This window comes from Macaca fascicularis, chromosome 15, assembly GCF_037993035.2.
Source record: "Macaca fascicularis isolate 582-1 chromosome 15, T2T-MFA8v1.1".
Classification (NCBI taxonomy): domain Eukaryota; kingdom Metazoa; phylum Chordata; class Mammalia; order Primates; family Cercopithecidae; genus Macaca; species Macaca fascicularis.
Window position 1 is genome coordinate 90,441,911 of NC_088389.1, and position 23,951 is coordinate 90,465,861.

Below are 23,951 nucleotides of genomic sequence, written 5' to 3' on the forward strand. Positions count from 1 at the left end.
AGATGGATATTTATTTTACTGAATGAAGAAAAATGGAAAGAACCCACAGGAAACTATGCCTTGAGCTTTAAAAGTAATAATGTATCTGGAAAGTTCAAAAAAATATTTCTCTTCTCAGTGATTAGCCTTTATTTTGCTGTATATACCACCTAATATTTGGTATTTATATTTTGCTATATATACCACCTAGGTATTTTCCAGATGCTGAGATAAAGTGTTTTAATGGACATTTTATTGCTTAATGCCTTTTGGTGTTTAATTTATTATCCATTATTTTAAAATGTTGGACCAATTTTTAAGGCCCCGCAAATATCATCCTCATGAATTAAGATGTTCAGATATTTCTTTCAGAGGACAATATTGTAACAACTCCAATAGTAGATGATGTCCAAAATGAATAGTTTAAATTAAAATAATGTTTCTTGATTGACAGTGCCAAAGAGTATTCATTATCGCTTATTATCAGTTGTTAATAGTGATGATCATGATTTTGGTAATTTTAAGAAGCAGCTACCATTTTCTTCTAGTCTTTTCTTGAGATGAATTAAGACATGTCTCAATCTGAAGGACTAAATTGTGAATAGCATAGCATGTTCCCTGCAGATCTATAGGTATCAACAGGTTTGCACAGGAGTTGAGATGGAGCATTAATAGAACATCACATGGATGGTTTTGTACCAAGGAGGAACATAGAAGGCCCCTGGAACTGCCATTTCTTCCAAGTATCTGAAAATACAAGAATGAACAGTTAGTATTACCGTAGTCAGCCCTAAATGAAGTTAAAATTTGCCTTAGAGAAATTATTTTCTGCCAAGTTTATGCACACATGAATTCTAAAATTGTTCTGTTATAATTGAAATATAAACAAAATGTAAATATTAACCTCATTTAGGTTTTAATCGTAATATTGAACACTGGTTACAAAATGTTCTGCACAGGTAAAAATGTAGAATTAAGAGTAATGTTCCATAAATACTCCTACTGATGCTTTTTTTCTAATGTGATAAAAATTATGCAACTTTGTGGATAGAAGAATTTTTATCATTTTCATGCTATAGGGAGAGGAAATGAAACAAAGGCAGGCTTGTGAACATTAGAGATATGCTTAATAGTCAAGAAAGATGGCTCCATCTATTTTAATTGAGAAAAGAATGAATTCTGTCTGGCTTTAAGCCAGTTTTAATATTAACAAGATTTATCTGGCTGATTGCCACTGACCCAGAGTGAACTGACTTGTGAAGAGTATCTTCAGTTCTGTTTGAGATGATCCAGGGTGTCCCCAATTTCCTAACCCTCTAGAAATTTAAGTCTATCTTCATTCTGTTAAAGTAGTGTTCTATTATAGATTATTTTAAAACTGTTTTGCCTATCTTTTCATTTCAGGTGTAAGTATATTAAATATATACTAGAAATAAATATGTATATCTCTAGTAGCACAAATACCTTTATTTAGTTACATAAGAGAATAACAAAATTTATACATCATTTTTTTAGAATTTCTGGAACGTATTATCAGCACATGTTAAAATGGCAGCACTGAGTTGCCATGCGTTCATTCATACCTAGGGCTTTAGAAGTACCAAGAGGCGTAAAATACTCATTTGAGTCATAGGAGTTTAAATTGAGGATGCAATTTGATAGAAAGCAACAGATCCATGAACAAAAATATGTAGCACAGGAGTTGCTATGATGGCAATAAGTTATAATGTAAATGTACTTTACTAGAATAAGAAGTTAAAATATATCAACAACCTTGAATATTTAACCAACTTTTAAAATGTTAAGCTTATAATAACTGTGTTGAAGCTTTTGAAATATTTAGGATATATGTGAAAATAGAATCGTGCAAACCAGTATAATCAGAGCAGTAAGTATATACAGTAATATGAAATATATGTAAAATATGGAAAATAATATGCAAAATATGGAAACTTAGGTAGTGGAGATGTGCTATGTTGTTTTTTATTTTTTTCAAGTCAGGGAGTAACACTAGACTTCCTACTAGGTTTTGATATAATCTATTTCTGAATGCCTCCAATGAGGTTGACTCAAGTGTCCCTCTAAGCAGTTATTCTAGTGCCTAATTTCCCTTGAAGAATTTTTGTGTTGTCTAATCTTAATTTCTTCCTTTTTTAGCTTTAGACCATTACTCTTCATTTCAGCTTTCTGTTACTGTTTTAAAAATAGCTTCATAGTACTTACGAATTCCTCATAATTGCTTTTTTCCCTAAATGAAGAGTTTCCCTGAAGTCATTTTATGTGTGTAACTGCCCTGTGGACCCCGATCAGAAAGTCTTGTCTCTGCACTGCTGTTCAAATGCCAAGATCTCTGTCTTTGGATCATAAACTTGGGACTTTTTATGTTAGGAGAATATCATGGAAGATATTTGGAAGGGTTTGGTTTTGCTTTTTGGTTAGGTAGAAGAGTCCTTGGAGACTATCTTCTGACTCTTAAATTTACAAATAAAGAAACTTAAATGGAAAGATTATGCTTTTGGGTGAAGCCACACCTAATTTCTGACAAACTCAAGCATTCAATCCAGTTTAACTGACACTCAGAACTTGCCTATTATATTTAATATTAAATGAGTTCATTGAGTACTGCCTGAATCTATTTCTACATTACGTGAAAAATGCATTTTACATTACAGAGTCAAACAGAGTTGCCACATTTTGGCTTTAATATCTATATCACCACTGTACACATTTCTTTCGCATCCACCAACTTTAATTCTTCCACAGTTTTATTCCTTCCTCTGCCATGTAATCATCCTGAAAGAGACCGTGACCAAACCATCACTAGAAGCTTTCCTCTCTTGATGCTCTGAAGGAGTTTTGGCTTCGTGTTGATAGTCTCTTATCAGAACATGCTCTTGGAGATAATGGGCAATTTCCGCATCTCCAGGAGCAGTTTATTTATAGTGTCACAGAGTTGAAGCCTCAACTATAAGGACGAATCACAACTGTTACTGTGCATTCCCCTTAAAATGAACAAATGGAAGAACCCTCTTATAATATCTATTTATTAAATATTATTTTTCTAAATCTGAAAGTAAGATATTTAGGATAAATTCAAATATGGCTTTGCTCAGTTGTTTTATATTCAACAAAGTAATAATATTGCTTTTCTCAGCAAGGTTTGTGAAGAAAACCATTGATTTTTTGGACTGCTTAACTAGGCAAAATGCTTATTTCCTTATGTTTATGCGTAGATATGATCAGCCAAATTGTCATGGATGATTTTGATGGTGTTCTGTGTGCCAAACTTTAGAATTCTCAGTTACTGGTCTCTGTTTTTGTTTTTGTTTTAAATTTCTACTTCGTTTGCTGCCGTTTAGATGTCTAGAGGGATGTAATGGAGAAAAGTGTAATTGTTAGCTATGAAGCTTTCTTTGTGTTGGAATCAGCTGAACCTGCCTCTTAAGTGAGACCCTAAACTCTTAAGTATTCACAAGGCACAGTAAGAGAGTGAACAATAGAAATAGAATTAGTAGGAAAGCGTTAAAAGAGAAGTTTTTCTAATGACAACAAAGCATAACTTGTTCAACTCTGGTGATAAACACCAAATGGACTTATTGCTCAAGGTAAAAATTGATAAATGGAATATGCTATGGAAGCTCCTGAGCAGGAGTACTTTGCCCATACCTGTGGGCACTCAGTGGAAGCCATGTGAGAGCTTGGTGCTTTTATGTGTTAGCCTGTGGAAACGATTTCACTTCTGAAATGCTTCAGGAGTGTTTAAGTATAATGGACTTTGTACTGCCTGCCTGGTCTGTACCCTGTAGAGCTCTCTCAGCCCATTCAGCTTAAACTCCATTTTATCTAGCTCTTTATCCATTAATTTTCTTCTGACCTTGGGCATAAAATATATGTGCTTTTTATGCCATGGTGCTTTGTGCAGACAAAGAGGAATAGCATTACCAATCCATCACCATTATGAATGATACAGCTTAAAACAAACACAGGTCAGAGACAGATATTTTAAGAGCAGATTTGTATTGATTCCATCACAACATTGAGCTAAAAGGAAAAGAACTCTGAGACTGTAAATGATGAAGTAAGTTTTGACAAATAGCCACAACCATGCAAGCTGACTTAAGAATGTGCCTAACGGGCAGTCATTGGTTTTAAAAAAAATGTATTTGTTATTATTAAAATGTACCTCTCTTAAGTGTCTTTATTACCATACTTTACACACCACATTTTAATGTGATAGTGTTTTCCTTTTCTTGTTGTCACTCATTGACTCTTGAAAGCTTTTTTGTTAAAAGAAAAGGGAAGCTTATTAAATTCCTTAATTTTTATTAAACTGTTGCTTTTGAAATATTTAAACTAACCTTTAACAGTAGGTGGTGGCTTATTTGTTTTGCAATTTAGTTTTGAGCACATCTTGTTAGGATTTTGAAAGTATTTGTATTGTGGCAAATAGTATGTTACTGAAGCCCAGTAAATTATGATTAGTGTATTTATTATGACCATTACTGTTAATAATCTCAATTTACATATCAAAATCTCGCTATTTAATATAATAAAGTCACATATACTACCAAATTATGTGGTCTCAACCAATTTTTCAGTGGTTGAAATTCTAATGGACTCCATCTCTGCTATAGGAACAGTCATTCTGGCTGTTATAAGAGGATGCACAGTATGATGTTGATATCTGCTTATGCGATGGTGATTGTACTTTCACTACAACTTCATTAGGGAAACTGTGGTTTTTCTTTCTAACAGTTCACTGCATTATGTACCCACATGTTTTTATATCTGAAATAACAGCAGATAGCTGCACCATAGATGCAGGCATAATATGTGTATATATATATGTGTGTGTGTGTGTGTGTGTATATATATATATATATATATATATATATATATTTTTTTTTTTTTTTTTTTGAGATGGAGTCTTGCTCACTCTCTCCCAAGCTGGAGTCCAGTGGTATGATCTTGGCTCACTGCAAGCTCCGCCTCCTGGGTTCACGCCATTCTCCTGCCTCAGCCACCTGAGTAGCTGGGACTACAGGCGCCTGCCACTACACCCAGCTAATATTTTTGGTATTTTTAGTAGAGATAGGGTTTCACCATGGTCTTGATTTCCTGTCCTCGTGATCTGCCCACCTCGGCCTCCCAAAGTGCTGGGATTACAGGCGTGAGCCACCGCGCCCGGCCCATGATGTGTATTTTTGAACATTTTGAAAGGACAAAAGGAGAAAACTATTTTTCTGAGAGATAGAAAAGTACAAAATGTAAAGTTTATTTTCCCAACACTGAAATATTACCTTTAGAATATTTTATAATGAAAACAATTGAACTATTGTTGCTTAAAAATTGACAGTATTGACAACATATTTTTGAAAATTGCACCTAGTATTTCTATCTACTACTGTCAGGATTATGGTGGCAAGAATGTGTGCACCAGACTTCCTTTGTGTGTGTTTGTGACTGTTTTTGTGTGTATGCGTTTGAGACAAGGTCTCATTTTGTCACCTGGTCTGGAGTATGGTGGTACTATCTTGGCTCACTGAAGCCTCTACCTCCTGAGATCAGGTGATCCAACCACCTGAGCCTCCCAAGTACACCCAGCTAATTTTATTTGTTTTTTTTTTTTTTTTTTGTAGAGATGAGGTCTCATTATGTTCCCCAGACTGGTCTCAAACTCCTGAGCTCAAGCAGTCCTCATGCCTTGGCCTCCCAAAGTCCTAGGATTACAGGCATGAGCCACCACACCTGGCCATTTACGTGTTTAATATGACTTAAAGTGTGCAGTTACATTTGCATCTAGTACACATTTTTCAGAGCAATACTGAGTATGATTCTGTATTGATAATTATCCTCTGGACTTCTGGTTATGTTTTCGTAATCACAGTCTGTCTATGTTCAGCATGGGATTGTTACTAAAGGTGCTCATCAGTGACTTGCTTTCTAGGCTTTTCCTGTTGTTGTTGTGTTTTTTTGTTTTTTTTTTTTAAAAAAAAAAAAAAACTATATTAATGGGTAAGATCAGTAATGGACTGAATAGGTGAGATCAGTAATGGACTGCAAGTCAGAAAAGTTTACTTCTTGTACTGGATTTGTTATTAGCTGGAGACAAGATCCTCACAGATAAAATTCACGATTGACCCAAATCATTTCCTCCTTCCTTCCTTTCTTTTCTTTCTCTCTCCACATACTTTCTCCTCTTTTTCCTATATATAAACTAACTATCACCCTGGATCAAGCTGTGAATTAAACAATAATGTAGGAAAAGGGCCTAGTACAGTATTTGAAATATAACAGCTGCTCAGTAAAGGGTGGCCACTACTTCTTCCATTTTCTCTTTTCCCAACCTGTCTACATACCTTCCAGCCACAACCCTCATGCTTGGTTAGCTGTTACTTACAAAGCACAGGGTCAAGTGCACTATGAATCATTTGCAGAACATGACTTCAAAATGTTCATATTTTAGTTGACAAAAAACTCCCCACTTATATACACATCAACTCTTTAAGGCTAATTTATTGTAATGTTAGTTAAGTGGACAGTTGTATTGTGGGCCAAAAAATTAATAATCATAAACTGTTTTGTTTAATATTGGTAAGTTACATTTTGTTTGCAGGCTTAAATTTTGTTTACAGGATTTAGTGTTGACAAAGACAACTTTGTTAGTTGTTCTTGTTTTACTCTCGTTCATTTAAAAAGTAAGGTACACTACAAAGTCTTTTAAATCTTCAATATTGTCAATATTGTTTCTTATTAATAAGCAAAATGTTTCTTCTGTGTTGGTACTATTAACATTTATCTTTCAAACACTGATGAAGAAAAGATATAAAATTAAAAATCTAAATATAATTTAAATAAAATCTGTCTCGTAATTAACATTTATTTTCTGTTTTTTCTAGATTGAAAATAATGAATATTTTATAGAATAAACCAAGAAAATATTTGGGTTAAAATTCTTTAAGATAATACACACTAGTAACAGATACAATTTAAGTATATAGCAGGCTTGATTTTAGCGTGAGATGACAAGTGTCTAAGCTCAAGTCATGGGATGTCACAAAAGTGAGATGTCTGTAACTTTTGTTAAAATATGAATATTGTCTATAGCACTATAGTTGAAGCGCCAAGATCAATTAAGTACTTTAGAGACTGAGAAGTTAGGAAATGAGTTACTTTTTCTGAGGCACTTTTAAAATTCCTGATATATGGCACACAGGAGGGTATTCTAAATCTTTGGATAGAGACAAATGAGCCTTCTGTTCTATTCGTTTTCTTTCCACGATGTGAACATTTAACACTATGCTGGGAGCTCCGCTCTCCAGTTGGGCTTCAACCTCACAGAGTTGCTTCTCTAATCCAGGGATATCTGATGTGATTTGGCTTTATGTCCCCACCCAAATATCATGTCAAATTGTAATCCCCAAAGTTGGAGGAGGGGCCTAGTGGGAGGTGATTGGATCTTGGGGGTGGATTTCCCTCTTGCTATTCTCTTGATAGTGAGTGGGTTCTCATGAGATCCAGTTGTATAAAAGTGTGTAGTACCTTCTCCTGTGCCCTCTTCCTCCTCCTTTGGCTGTGTAAGACCTGCCTGCTTCCCCTTCTGCCATTATTGTAAGTTTCCTGAGGCCTCTCTAGCCATGCCTCCTGTACAGCCTGTGGAACTGTCAGTTAAACCTCTTTACTTTATAAATTACCTAGTCTCAGGTAGTTCTTTAGAGCAATGTGAGAACAGACTAATACAATATCTCTTGCAAGAATAACGATGCAGACACGAGGATGGTATTTTATTACAGAGGTACCTGGTTAGACCATTGTTAAGCTATGGTTTTATAATTTGTTAAAAATATAACAAAAAGCAAAAAAGCAAGATAAGAAAAAAGGGAGAACAAAAGTATTACTGATTTTGTTATCTCAAATTGCACGTGAGCATATTTGTTATCTGAAATTGTGTGCGAGAAGCCCTCTGGGCTTCTACATGATATATTATTGTAAATATGCACTAGTCAAATGTCCAAAGTTTGACGATGTCAGCTTGCTGAAAAATATTATAAAATTTCCAGACTTATCTTTTAGAAATCATTTTGTGTAATGCATTTCTGTCATACTTTATTTATTATTTAATTATGTCTAATAGTCATCCTATTAGAGAAAATGATTTAGTCTCATAACAGGCCTATTTTTTTTTTCTAAATCTTAATTTTATGAATAATATTGACCTATGTGCCTTTTATCATTTGTATTTGTATTTTTATCTATTTTTGCTTATTTTTATAAAACAGTAAGGGGGAAATGTAATAAAAGTTTCAAGTAATTACACATAGAATGTTGTGCAAAAAAGAGTGAGTCTGCAGAATATGTTACAGTTAGTATTTGTATTTGGATGTAAGGAAGCCCTTATGAATGGTGCAGAAAAGCTGTGTGACAGTTGGTATTATTATAATGGAGAAATGTCTCGCACAAGTGAGGTAGTGTGTAGGAGCAAGGATCTCTCCTGTGTGTATTCACCGGATTTTGTTTCCTCAGGAAGGACAACACAGTGTAGCATTTATTATCAAAACTCATTTGCTTGGAGATAGACCTCCTTTAGTTCTTGAGACTCAACCATGTAAAGATATAAGTAGGGAGAAAATTAGCAGTGCAAGGAGGGAAGGGAGGATAAAATAAAGGAAGAGCAGAGTGTACATCATTTCTTACTTTTTCTTTTTCCTGAAAAGCATAGTAGATGGAATCTTTTTTTTTTTTTTTTTTTTTTTTTTTTTTTTGAGTTGGCTGGAGTGCAGTGGTGCAATCTCTGCTCACAGCAACCTCCGACTCCCTACTCCCTGGTTCAAGCTATTCTCCTCCCTCAGCCTCCTGAGTAGCTGAGATTACAGGCATGTGCCACCACGCCCAGCTAATTTTTGTATTTTTAGTAGAGACAGGGTTTCACCATGTTGGCCAGGATGGTCTCCATCTCCTGACCTGTGATCCGCCCACCTCGGCCTCCCAAAGTGCTGGGATTACAGGTATGAGTCCCTGTGCTTGGCCATAATCTATTTTATTTTTTTAAATAAAACATCATGATAAAATTAGAAAATATCTGCTCTGTATTTTTCAGTTTCCCAAATCTGGAAATCTGGATATAAAATATCCACATATTCTGTTTTATTAGTTTTCATCATGAATTTATAATTGAAATGGAAATTTTACAAGTTTCTAATTAGTAGGATTTTTTCCAATTTATATCTTCCTTAAAATAGTAAACAAACTTTCTTTGATAGAGGTGATTCTTAAGTCCTTTCTTTTAGGGATGTTTTTAAGCAGTGGAAGTTTTAAAGTCTCTTTTCTTAAGAATCTTATATGACTGCTCAGTTTAGATAAATGAAAAGGAATCGATAAGCCAAATTGCAAGGTGTGATTCTTTTTAATAAATTTTCTTCCTTTGAAAATAAATCACTACCAGATGGAGGGGACTGTAGACATCCCAATTGTTGAGGGGAACGGAGATGTGTGATAATTGGAAGGCCCAATTTTTTTCTCCAGTTTTTATGGAAGATGTTCCTCCTTTAAAGAGAAACAGCTTTTCTGAGGGAGAGGTTAGTAAAGGTCTTGCCCTCTCTGCCTGTCTGTAGCAGAGGACTATAGGCATTTTCATTTTAACATAAGTTCCTGCATTCACAATTTCAAGCAGGTTGGTGGATGATTGCCTGCCTGATACGATTTGGGTAACATTGGATAGGGTGGGCTTCCTTCTGCAAAATATTGGTCTTGCTTTCAGTAACTTCACTAGCATAATCTTTTCCTCTGGAAGTTTTAAGGCTGGAAGAGATAGCAGTTCTTGGGGTGTGAGGAGTCGTACCCTTGTTAAAGGGTACCTGAAGAAGAGTTTCACCTACGTGGGTTAAAATGAACTCCCTAGGCTGAAGAAGGATGCGTTAGTTTGGGAGAGGAAGCCTCTGGAGGTAGGAAGGAAAGTTTTTGGGAGAGAGTAAAACATTGCCAACAAACATGATTTTGTTTAAAGTCAGATGTGTTTTTGAACATAAACTTGGGAAGCATATTTCTATATAAAAAAATGATGTTAGTGTTTGTATTGCTGCATATGTAGCATTTGATTTGTGCTAATGACACACAAAAGCTCATAGGGGAGCAACTGAGTATTACCATATTTACTTTAGGCAGTACCTAGAATTTAGAAGACCAACATTTATAGACATTTTCTAAAATATTGATATTTATTAATTCTATAGAAAATAGAGACTGTCATGCCTTTAAAAGAAAACACTTGCAGAAAACTCAGGTTTATATTGGAGGTTTTTATTTGGCTTTTGATTCAAAAATCATTAGAATTTGTTGTAGTAACCAGATTAAAAAGTATCTAGGCTATCTAATACTGATATAGAAAATTAAATCTACCAGACACAGATAGCCCTGACCTTTCTCTCCTGCTGAAGCTGAGAATGAGTCTGGTGTGTTCTCTTATTTGTGTTTTACCGAAGGTTACTAATCAGCCTTTCAAAACCGCTTGGCTCAAAATCCATTTAGCCCAGATGTCTCTAGCAGCTTAATTACCAATTTCTTTATAGGTGATTTAGGAGTGATAGGAATGAAAGGTTCCAGAGAGATGATGGCTAAGTCTTTGCTATTGACAGGTAATGTGTAAGTTGCTGTCACATTGCCTTGAAATCACGGTTAGTAGAGAGGGAGGGAGGAATCTGCCTCAGAATTCATGAAATTCTTGGTCCTGGTTTAATGTCTTTGAGATTTGAAGACCCAAAGAATAACTCCCTAAGGTTTTGATAAATGGTATTAATTGTAACTTAGCATCTCTGCAGTGTATAGAACACATGTATTTAAAAGATTTTGCTGACTAAGCAAAAATCTATTGGATTTGTAAATTATTATTAATTATTAATTTGCAGTATTTAGAATATAGCATGCTTCTCTTTCCATTATAATGGATTGCTTATAACTGTCAGCCTCTGATACATACTAGGAGAAACCATTAAAAATGGTTGACAGCCTGTGTTGTTAAAATTCCATGAAAATAAGGTCTCATTTCTAAATATATATTCGTAGTGATGACTTTAATATTTTAGTCTTCAAATAGGATTAATTCATTCATTCATTAAAAAATGTCACAGTATACAAGAATAACTTGTGTGCTTTGGAATCTGAAGACTTATCCTTTGATCCTGGTTGTATTAATAAATGTATAGAACCTAGCTTAGTCATTATATGTTATTTGTAAAAGAGAGAAAGAAGATTAAAAATATCTGTAATTACTTCCAGCCTAAAGGTTATATGATTCATTCATTCATTCATTCATTCATCAGGCATTTAAAAATACCTACTGAGTACCAAAAAATACTGAATTTACTGAGCTCAAACAGCACACAGTGTAGAAGAGGAGATTACACGGAAATACAACTAAATTCATTTATTCATAAAATATTGAGCAAGCACTGTGGAACTGATGCCTAGCAGAATGCTGGAAATACCATGATGACTGTGCCACTCCATTCCTCAAAGAACTCAGGTCAGCGAGAGGCAGTGCTTTCCCAGATCACTGCGATGTGATATTCTTAGTGAAGAAGGACATGTGCCCATGGTAGTATGGAAGTAGGTGAGTAGGACACCTTACGACACCTTACTCATCTGGAATTGGAGATGAGGAGGGGGTCAGAGAAGATTATTTTGGAGAAAGTTACTCCTGAGCTATACCTTAAATAACATTTATCTGAGAGGAGGAGACAGGATTACAGGCAAGTTATGATATTTGAGGCAGAAGCAATAGAATGAATGAAAAATACGAGCAGCCTTGAAGCCTGGAAAAGGCAGGTACCACTAAATTCATCGTGGAACCCATCTGCATTGTTTGTGTTTTTTTGCATTTCTGGTAGTTTTTCATTGCAATCAATGTGAAACATTGTTTATAAAGTACTGATAAAATACTGTGTCATTTGGAAAGGGAGAAAATTACTTACAAATAAGGTAAAGAGGAGAGATTCATCGGAGAGGGGAGCATTCAAGAGGGGTGGTTTTACGGAGTTTACGTGAGGAGAGAGGTAAGAAACATACCTTGCAAAAGGGTATTTCAGGTGATAAGAAAACCCCAAATCAGGAATGAAGTTTTTACTGGGAGCGGCAACCAGAACTGATGACCACATCTACCCAAGGCAGTGTCCAGGCCGGAGACGTTTTGAGAGCTACAACATTTGGCCACTGGTATACCTTGTCTAGAGTTTTTAACAGGAACGGGCTGGAACTACGTTTAGAATCACTTTTTATCTTAAAATGTGTAGTTTCTGGGTAATTCACAATGGATATGAATTTGATTCCTTTTTTATTTGCTGAATAATCCTGAGTGTCTCACATATTTCAGTCTCAGTGCTAGGCACTGAGGATCAAATATAAATTGAATAGTCCTGCCCTCCAGAAGCTTCAGTTAGTGAGAGCTACTGGTGAGCTACTCAGATCTGTTCCTTCAACTCTTGCCCTACTCAGAGGTGAAGTTATGGCTGTCATGAACATGCCATCAGGGCCAACCTCGGTCTTTCACTAAGCTGTTTCATACTGAGGATATTATCAAAATAGGAGGGTGTAATGATCAGATTTTGATATGCTGTTAGACTTACAGTTCAAACAGCCAAATAAGAGATATAACTCCCAAGTATCCTAGTTCCCTGTTTCTTGGGAACATGAGTGAAGAAAACAGAGAGGCTCAGCTATTCGTACAGATTTTGAAACAGCAATTTTTTGGCTGGCTGGCTTTTTGAAGTAGAAATACACCTAACCCTAGAGCAAGCAGTTCTCCTGCATACACCCCTCTTCATATGTTTGTAACAGTAGCTTAAAAAACTACCCCTGCCGAAGAGAATGCATTGGTCTATAAATGAAACTTGCCATATATATATACACACACACACACACACACACACACACACACACACATTTTACATTCAGTGTATATCTTTTCAGTGGAAGTATTTTCAGTTTCTCTTCCACTGGTGATTGTGTTCTATACCAGCTTACCTGGGAGCCCTAGTTTATAACCTTCACGTATTTGATCTATAATACTTCAAAACCAGTCCTAAGGTACCTGAAATCTCATAAAATTTGTCTGCTTGTTTTCTCTCTATATACAAAAAGCATTTGAACTGCGACTTTCTATTTCTATAATATACCATGGTTCCAAAAGGTACGCTTTTGCTATTAATGCTATTAATAATAAAACTTTGATGAGTAACCTACCCCAGTTATTTATGATAAGCATCTCATAAACCATGCAGAACAATTAGCCAGAAAGATGAAATATTTTAGGATGTGTTTAGCAGTTTAAATTTATAATTAATGGAAGAAACTGAATTGTTTGTTGTATTTTTTTCTTTTTTTCTTCCTCTTGATGACCATTCTAGATGTGCTCTTGTTTCTAGAATGTTTATGTCAAGTATGGTATTTCCAGTATTTAAAAGCCAAATGTACCTATGGTGGCAACATAGATTTAAAATGTGAAGTATCAAGGGGAGAAAATATGGGAGGCAAGTGTTTCCTGAAACACTAGTCATGCATAGGAATTACATTTCAAATTCAAGTCTAATGCAATGTGCGGCACTTAGTATTTGATAACAAATGAATGTTATCCTTTCTGTGGGTAGTGAATTAATAGTTTATTTCTTAAGCAACCAAATATGGTTCTCACATGAAAATAGTGGTATAGGAAATTACTATTCTAGGGAAAAAAAGGTCAAATTTAAAATAGCAATTGATTACATATCAAACTTCATTGTGCGAAGAGTTGTCATATCTGGCAGTGTAAGCTCTTAAGTTCCCCAGCCCAACCCTTCCCACACTTCCTCCCTATTCCTGTGACCGTGATTTCTTATACTCAGAACCACTGCGGTTAGCTCAAAACTCCATGAGTGGGGAGCAGATTACATGGCCACATTTTTGTTTCTCCCCGTCATTGAGTTTTTAATTCTAATTTTGTGAGTAGCTTCATAATTACATTTGAGGACATTTTTCAGTGAAGGAGCTTTTGTATTTCTAGAGGCAAATTTTGCGGAGGATTTTTATCCAGCCAGTGGCTACATTTTGCTAATCTCATGATTTCTTTCCATTTTAACACTTACAATGTGGCTAGCATAGATGAATATTTATTTTGCTTAGGTTATTTAGGCCCTTTAAAAAAACTTTCTTAGACTCTTCCCCTGCATAAGCAAATGCACACCAACCACCATACCTACATATGCATTTGGATAAACAAAAATTTCCGGAGATTCTTGTCCAATCAAGATCAATGTAACGTGACTTGATCGTGAATGTCAACTTTTTATTTTTTTGAGAGAGAGTCTGGTTCTGTCGCCCAGGCTGTAGTGCAGTGGCACGATCTCGGCTCATTGCAACTTCTGCCTCCTGAGTTCAAGCAATACTCCTGCTTCAGCCCCTGAGTAGTGGGATTAGAGGCATGTGCTACCACATCTGGCTAATTATTTTGTATTTTTAGTAGAGATGGAGTTTCACCATGTTGACCAGGCTGGTCTCAAACAGACTCCTCAGGTGATCTGCCCACCTCCAGCTTGCCAAAGTGCTGGGATTACATACGTAAGCTACCGTGCCCGGCCTGAATGTCAACTATTATTTTGAAAAGATTATTGAAACACTCCTGATTGTGTTTGTGTGTGTGTGTGTGTGTTTGTGTGCACGCGTGCTGATTGTGTGTGTGCGAGGCACATCACTTGAGGTCAGGAGTTCAAGACTGGCCTGTCTAACATGGTGAAACCCAATCTCTACTAAAAATACAAAAACTTAGTTGGGTGTGATGGCACATGCCTGTAGTCCCAGCTACTCTGGAGGCTGAGGCACAAGAATCACTTGAACCCAGAGGGTAGAGGTTGCAATGAGCCAAGATTGTGCCACTGCATTCCAGCCTGGTGACGGAGGTCAAGGTGGGTGGATAACAAGGTCAGGACTTCAAGACCAGCCTGGCCAATATGGTGAAACCCCATCTCTACTAAAAATACAAAATTAACCAGGTGTGGTGGCGCGCGTCTGTAGTCCCAGCTACTTGGGAGGCTGAGGCAGGAGAATTGCTTGAACCCGTGAGCAGAGGTTGCAGTGAGCTGAGATCGCACCACTACACTCCAGCCTGGGTGACAGTGCAAGAATCTGTCTCAAAAAAAAAAAAGAAAGAAAAAGAAAATTCTACATCAAAACTTAGTAAGTGGGAGACAATCTGTATATGCATATGTGTGTATATATGTATAGATATTGATTGACATATAATTGATATGTGATCAACTGCACATATCTAAAACCATAGTCTGATAGTTTTGACATATGCATAGACCTGCGAAACCTCACCACACTTGTAATTCCTCCCTCTTGGCTGTCTCTTCTGTAGCCTCACCAATATACTTCGCAGGCAAACAGTCATCACCCTGTCACTATACATTAATTTTTATTGTAGAATTTTATATAAATGGTATCCTGCAATGTGTATACTCTTGTGCCAAGCTGACACTCAGACTAATTATTTCTATATTCACTCATGTTGTTTAACATATCAGTAGTTTATTATTTATTGCCAAATGGTATTCCATTACATGGATAGATCAGTTTATTTATCTACTCATCTGCCTTTTCAACAATTGGCGCTAGAAAAAGTGGGTGCCCATATGCAAAAGACACTAAGTTTGACTCATACTTTGCACCAGATACAAAAATCAACTCACGGATCTAAATGTAAATCATAATACCATAAAACCTCTGCAAAATAATAAAAAAAAAAAAAAAAAAAAGAGGAAAGAAAATATTTGCAAATTGGATTAGGAAATATTTTTCAGCTACAACACCAAAACTATGAATCCTAATGATGACCTACATTGCATTAAAATTTTCTCCTCAAAACATATTATTGGCCAGGCACAGTGGCTCTGGCCTGTAATCCTAGCACTTTAGGAGGCTGAGGCAGGTGGATCACTTGAGCTCAGGAGTTCGAAACGAGCCTGGGCAACATGGTGAAACCCCGTCTCTACAAAAAATATAAAAAATTAGCCAGGCATGGCGGCACATGCCTGTAGTCCCACCTACTTGGGAGACTGAGGTGGGAAGATCACTCGAACCTGAGAGGTCAAGGTTGCGAGGAGCTGAGATTGCACCATTGCACTCCAGTCTGCATGACAAAATGAGACCTTGTCTCAAAAAAATAAAAATAAATTATTATGAGAATGAAAAATCAAGCCATGAACTGAGAAGTTTTCAAAAAATACTTAATTTTTAATCTTACACAGAAAGGTGACAAACAATGTAAGTAATATTGTCATATGTGTTTTATAGAATATAAAATAAAACTTTAGCGTATTTAACTTAAATAAAACTTTAGCTTAAAGTTTTATGAAGCTAAGTACACTGAAGAATGAGAATTGAGAGCCCAGATAATGAGTCTTCAGTACTTTTACAACAGAACTATTTTATCAACCTTATTGCTTATTGATGCCTATAGGAAATTCTGTTAAAATGAGAAAATCAGAATCTGTCACTGTCACCATTTGGGGTACATACCTTCATCTTCAATCTCCTCTTGCTTCAAATGTATCAGTTACATTTGTTTCCATTTAACAGCATTTCCAATTGATATTTGGTTATTCCCAGTTTGTGGTTAAATGATAGGTCTTTAAGAAACTTATCTTTTAAAAGTCTAGTAGGACTATAAGTAACATTCTGGTGATGTGACGTGCATTTTTTTCAAGATGAATGGCCTTTAAAGGAGTTGTAGTTTTGCAGAGCATCTAACTTTGGCACTGGAAACATTTAGATCACTAAATATATATAAATATGTATGTATATTTAGACATCTCAAGCGTTACCCTTACCCTTTTCAGTGGTGCCAACACCACTCCTGAATGGGGGAAAAAAAACATCCAAGGATCCTTTCCTAAAGACTTTGTTAAAATAATGAATTTTTGAAATTTGAATTTATGTATCACTGATGCAGGAATTTTCTGAGTCCATTTGCGATGTTCCAGCTGGTGATGTGCCCCCACTGTCCACCCCCACCCCCACCCCAACCTCGCTCAGCCCTGGGAATGCTGCTGGAGGCAGTCGGTCCGCTGAGTCTGGCTTGCACACCCGCCAGGCCCATGGTTGAGCTGGGTGCTCCCTAGCCCACTTGTATTATAGCTTGTACCCACATTTGGGGGTTCCTGAGCTCTTATCCTGTGTCCAAGAAAAATGAGGGTAGGCTGACAGTTGAAGGGTGAGGATGGGCGGAGAAGAATTTTATTGAACAATGAAACAGCTCTCAGTGGGGGGTAGGGCTGGGGTGGGAGGATTCCCTGCCCTTTCAGTTTTTTCTCAGTGTGGCTGGGTCTGGGGCTTTTTATGAACTCAGAATGAGGAGTACGTGCTGATTGGTATGTGAATATTCAAAAAAGATTAAATCAAAGACACCACTCAAAGGTGGGCAGGACGGTATAGAAAACCAATTAGGAAAGGGTAAGGGTAAGTAAAATAGATGAAGGGTGGGGATCAATCAGAGGAAAGTGCAACAAATGGGAAGACGGGTTCTCAGTCTGGTCCAGGGATTTAATTTTTAGCTTGGCTTTCAGGCTTTAAACTGTCTTCAGCTTGGAGGTGGGATTTAAATGGGGATCCTCCTCCATCTGATTTGGCATTGGACTGCCTCCTTTCATTATCATCAGCACGGCTATGGAGTGTTTGTTTTTTTTTAATTTAGTTTTGTTTTGTTTTGTTTTGTTTTAAGGAATGCCTTTCTGCATCTTTATTTACACTTATGCTAAAGAGTGCTGAAGAATTTGTCATTTGAATCCAGCCTATAAACTGTAACATCAGAAAGACAGATGCATTTACCAGTAGAGATTTCCTTCTAAACACTGGGTAACCCCTGTTGTGAGGAACACTTTATGCTCCTTATACAGGCACAGCTTGATAAGTGCATCACTTTGAGAAACCACAGTTTATGTGAAGTCTTTAAAGGGTCCTGTTTGTTTGATGGTTGGGTGTGGGAAGATAACTGCAAAGGTAATTCATCCTTTCCATTGCTATATCATCTGCAATTTACTGAATGACTTTGTTCAGCTCCTCTGCAGGGTTATATAGCTGGATACTCATCTGTACATACATTTTTAAAAATTTAATTATATGTTGATTACTCTTAATATGAAAGAGCCTTGACAGTGAAACAGGGTGTATGTATATGTGTGTGTGTGTGTGTGTGTGTATAGATATATAATACATATATTTTAAGTTGGTACTGATCATTTGACTTGCCCCTGTCTAAATTACCTGTGTTGTTTTCTTCCACTCCCCCCATTTTGCATTTGGCCTTGTTATCAACAAAGTTTTAAACTTGGTTATGGCCAGATAGATCATGTTATCTCTTAATGATTTGCATGGAGTTTAAAAATTCATCTCAGTTTTATAACTTGGTTGATCTACATGTACAGATTATAATTTTTTGAATTGAGAGATTACAAACATTGTTCAAATAATAATAAACCCACAAAAAGCTGAATGATTACTTTTAAGGTTATATGAATTGAGGCAAGCTTAAAACATATTTCTTTCATCACTAAGAAAAGAAGTAAAATCAGTTTTGGATTTACATCTCCCTTGACATTCTGCTATCTTACTTGCTTACCGCATATAGACTTTCCTAAGACATTCTTGTTAATGATACAGTTGAAGATAGTAGGAATGAAATCAATACACTATTACTTTGTTGGAGATACACATTGGTTTTCAATAGACACTATTCTGCAAATTAATGTTAATTGCTCTAGGTAGAGAGAAACACCTTATGAAGTTAGAAGCTATCCATGTACATTGATAATGTTCTTTGAGAGTCGAAATGGTGTTCTTTGAATGTGACTTCTCATGGGCTAGTAAATGAAAGCTGTGAGAGCTAAACTGATGGGCTCAAGCAGTCAACACAGGTATCAGTTTCAAAGGTGATAGAGGGATTCTTTTGCAGTCCCACTTTATAGCACGTTTCTTAAAGTTGTGACTGAAGCTTAGGCTTTGGGACTATTGCCAGCATGGTTTTGTGTGCAGAAAAGGAGTGAATCTGTTGGGTTTCTCATCCTTGAGAACTGAAATTTATTACTTTGTCCTCCTGGTGGTAACATCCACAAAGGATGGTGTTTAAGGATGATAACTTCTGGTTTCTCTATTCAGGTGAAATAAGCATAAACCTAGCTCAAGAGCAGGTTTTAAAGTGATAGTGCATTGCATTAAGTAAAATTTGATTGCACATGACACAATATGAACATTCGAATTTTTAAATTGATATATAATAGTTCATATTTGAGGGGTATATGTGATATTTCGGTATCTGTATACAGTGTACAATCAAATTAGGATAACTGGGATATTTATCACGGCAAACATTTATCTTTGTGTTGAGACCATTATAATTCATTTCTTCTCACGCTTTTAAAATAAACAACGAATTACTGCTAAGTATAATTTTTCTACTGTACTATTGAATACTAGAACTTATTTCTTCTAACTGTATTTTTGTTGATTTTTTTCTTCATTAATTTTTTCTTTTCTGGGAAAGTTAAAATATTATGTCATCTCAGTCAGAATAGAAACAATTTGGCTTAAAAGAAATAGAAACAAGTAAAACTTCAGTTAACTATTAGACTATATGTAAATGTGGGCCAGTCATTCAGATTTTAAACACAGTTGTACTTCTTGTGAATATTATTATTAAATCATTAAATGTATTTTGAGTGCTTCACATTTACTCAATTGATAAGTTCTGGTGAGTATATATTGCCTCTAAAGGAATTTCGAGTAAATTTGAATTTTTTTAGAACGCCAAGCACCATTTTGTGGCAATTGCCATTTTGTTTCAGTTCGCCATTGCGTGTAAGTCAAATCATGATTACATGTAAGATAAGGTGTTATAAAGGAAGTTCACCCTATTTTGGTAACATTAATATGAACACTCACATACTATAAACTAAATGGGTAATGATGACAGCTGTCCTAAAATAATAGACATTTTTTATTAGACAAAGTTTTGTACAATAGCCCAAGCCAGTTGACTGGCTAGGTTCTAGGCTTAATCTGGCCTGCCATGAAAACTGTTTAACTATACATTTCAGAGAGATGAAAATCTGACATATGTGAAAAGGCTATTTCTGAGCTCTCCATCAGAGCAGGCCTGAAAGATGTCCAGGCTATTTCAGCTCTCTGGGAGGTGCTAGATGGCGAATCCAAGGTTAGGATGTGGCATGTGGCGTGGCTCTGTGAGACTTGCCTTGTTGGCACCACATCCTGAGAGGGAAGAAAGGAGGGAGAGACTGTGTTACTGCTTCTTGGTGATGAATCACTATTAGGAAATAGTACAGGTGACTCAGCTCATGTTTATTCTGCCTGGCAAGGCCGAATGAAAAACAAAAAGGAGAGAAGATATAGAGGAAGAAAATAAAGCATCTTTAATTGTCTCTGTTTGCATGAGGAAATAGCTAATTACCGATCCTGGAGGAAATGCTTGAGTATTTAAAGTTCAAAACAGTCAAACCTAGGTAGGAAGGCAAGGCTTGCTTTGTCTGTCTCTCTGCACCTCTCATTTTTTAAAATTGTCTGACACACATCATTATTTCTATATTGGGAAAAGAATCAAAGGCTCACTTATTGTAGCAGAAATAATAGATTAATTAGTTACATAATTTTTTTTCAGGCTTCACAATTAGTAAAACGTTCTCCAAATTTATAATGGTGGCATAAAGGAAACAAAAAAATTATAGTAAACTTAAGTAAGCAGAAAATGATCTTTACTTCTATGTTTATTTCCTTATTTCTTGATATGTATACCTACAAATTAATAAATTTATATATATATGCACATATGCATATACACATATATGTATAGTGTACACATATAGTGTATATATACACATATAGTGAAAGTGACCTCTTATAGTGAACCCTTGTATATATGATAGTGGATTCCTTGGATAGGAAAGAAATGCATGGTTATATTAATTAAATGCATATTTATTCTAACAGATATACAAAGAAATATAAAATACACAAGTAAGTATACATGCAGATGTACATTTAGCCTTTGGTAATTAAATACTTTCAACACAGTATATTTTGGTAGCCTTTAAATATCCTTTATATACTTTCAGCCATTTCCAAGGATTAGAAAGTTCATGATTGGCCACAGATTTTTGTTGTTGTTAGTGTATATTACACATTTCGTCACAGACTGTTAGAAAAACATTCATGGTTAAGTTTATTCTGGTGTTTTGCAACGGAATTTCGACTTTGACCCATGGTGAGTAATCAAACATGACCCAAATTAGTTCTGACATATGCTCTGGACATAGTAAAGTTAAATGCCGCCTAAGAGACCAGACTTAGATGCACAAAATGCCTTTATTCTGCATTTCATTGAAGAGACCTTTGAATAAATTTTTAGCTTTCTCAGTGACAGAGTAGTGTAAGAATGACAGAAGTCTTAAGCTGGGCGGGAGAGCTTGAAATTCTTGCCTTCTGTGCTGTAAAACAATATAACAGCCCAGATGTTTTCCCAAAGGGTAGCATGCTTTTTCCAGATCTGCCAAGACATATTTTTTACATCCATCTATCCTTGTTCCACATCAGAGAAATGAAGATGTCTTCACTGATCTGCATCTGCCCTGACCCATTTCTGTACTCCCATGCTTCCCCAAGGGTGCAATATAAAGTCCAGGATGGACCTTGACCTGTGGTCCAATGGAACGTTGATCAGTCTTCTTATTTGTTGCCCACTTTCAGTCCATCTGCAATCTGTGCTCCAGTGCTTCCCCTACACGTGTAGACTCTCTTTCTAGATGTAGACAAACCATCCTTCCCCTTACTTCAGATTTCATTGACATCCTCATTGTCCCTGCCTGACTATAGGAAACTGCATTCTAAGTTGTGTCTAAAATAAAAACAATATCCCACTTTGGAGAGATGTCCAAAGGAAGATGATAGAAGGCCAGAAGGCAGCATGATGATATTGCTGCCATTTAAAGCCAGTGTTTCTCTGAGAAATGTGGATTTAGTGTTTAACATCAGATTATCCAAGGGGAAATACACATGGACTCACATAAAAATCTTCTGCATTCACTCTCAGCTTCCCAAAGCTAACATGTGGGTCATCACCAAGTAAGAGTTTGTTTGCTGTTACTCCCTTTTAGTCTTTTTTTTTTTTTCTCTGTTGGCCAGGCTGGAGTGCAGTGGCGCAATTACAGCTCACTGCAGCCTCGTCCTCCTGTGCTCACACGATCCTCCTACCTCAGTCTCCTGAGTAGCTGGGACCACAGGCACACACTGTCATGCTTGGCTAATTTTTAAAAGTCTTTTTATACAGATGGGGTCTCACCACGTTGCGCAGGCTGGTCTCAGGCTCCTAGGTTCAAGTGATCCCCCCACCTCAGCCTCCCAAATTGCTGTGATTACAGACATGAGCCAACACACCTGGCCCCTTTGAGTCTTAAATATTTGAGGAGGCATCTGACTTATTCTGGGAAATTAGTAAATAATAGTAGGAGAAACGTTATTCTCTTGATAAAGTAACATTTCGCAAATTAGAAGCAAGCATCTGGAGGAACAATTTTATATATATAGTGTATATATACATAATTGGATTTTCAATAGGTAAGTCGTATATACTCATAGGTACAAAGAGACTTAAGTTTCAACTTGATGGACTCTGATCCTGGATCACCTTACTCTTCCCACACCAAAGCCTGTAAAAATGATAGAAAGCATATAAAAACACAAATATGTTAGTGTTTTATGGGGTTTGCGGGCCTCAGTGTGCAGCTTCATATATTTCTCTGACACCCCTACAGTGCTTGGACCAACAGGTCAAAATAAACAAATATGTTGGACAGTGAATGAATTCCTATCCCAGGATTAGCTTTCCGTTTTTTAGCAGAACAATTATAAAATTGAATTTCTGTTTATACCTAGCCATCTAAATCTGCTTCAATAGCCTGGCACTCAAAGTCCATTTCTTAGCCTATTAATGTGTCACAGTTGGACTTAGGATGGCCTCTTTGTCAGTCAAACCACTTTTCTTCTTTTTCTAGACTGGTCATATACCGCTCTGTGTTCCCAGTACATGCCACACTCCAAGTTTGAGTTCCTTGACCCAAAGGATATTTATTTATAGCTCATTTAGAGGAAGAACAAGGACTTTTCCCCTACTTTTTACTTTCCCATATGTAAAATATTTCTATATTAAAATCCATTTCTGTGATATCAAAACATGAGAATAATCATTTTTTCTATTTCTAGCAATATCAGATTTATTTCTCTTCTTCATAACTCAGAATCCTCCTTGTTAACAAAGCTTTTATTTATTTTTTTAAATCCTTCCTTCCCCAACTATAATCTGTGGGTTGTTTTGTTTTGTTTGAGACAGAGTCTTGCCGTGTCGCCCAGGCTGGAATACAATGGCGTGATTTTGGCTCACTGCAACCTCCACCTCCTGGCTTCAAGTGATTCTACTGCCTCAGCCTTCCAAGTAGCTGGAATTACAGGCGTGCGATACCACGCCTGGCTAAGTTTTTGTATCTTTAGTAGAGAGGGGGTTTCACCGTGTTGACCGGGTTGGTCTCGAACTCCAGACCTCATGATCTGCCCACCTCAGCCTCCCAAAATCCTGGGATTACAGGTGTGAGCCATCACGCCCGGCCAACCTGTAGTCTTTTTCTCTCTGAATTTCGCAGGAGACTGGCCCCCTTCTTTCTTGTACCATACTGTAGGTGGTCCATCTCCGTAAGTTAGGATAGAATTTACAGGCAAACAGAAAGGTCATAGCTTATTAAAATCGGGTTATATACTTTCTCTGAGCATAAGAAGAAAGTTCTTATAGGGCTTTATGGTTAGAAAAAGAGAACATATATTTTAGACACTTGATCTTAGCCAAAAGGCTGAGAAGCGATGAGAACATGCATTTTAGAATGCCCAGTTGTGTA

At 36.4% G+C, this 23,951-nt stretch overlaps 1 protein-coding gene and 1 non-coding gene across 51 annotated transcripts in view; one reads left to right on the plus strand and one right to left on the minus strand.

The window, feature by feature from the left end:
- PTPRD (protein tyrosine phosphatase receptor type D) overlaps window positions 1-23,951 on the plus strand; it is a 545,821-nt gene that overhangs the window by 283,370 nt on the left and 238,500 nt on the right. The gene's annotated exons all lie outside the window — the stretch shown is intronic.
- Window positions 23,734-23,918, minus strand: LOC123569311 (U2 spliceosomal RNA). Its single transcript, XR_006692942.1, has one exon. It is a non-coding gene; the product is annotated as a U2 spliceosomal RNA (small nuclear RNA).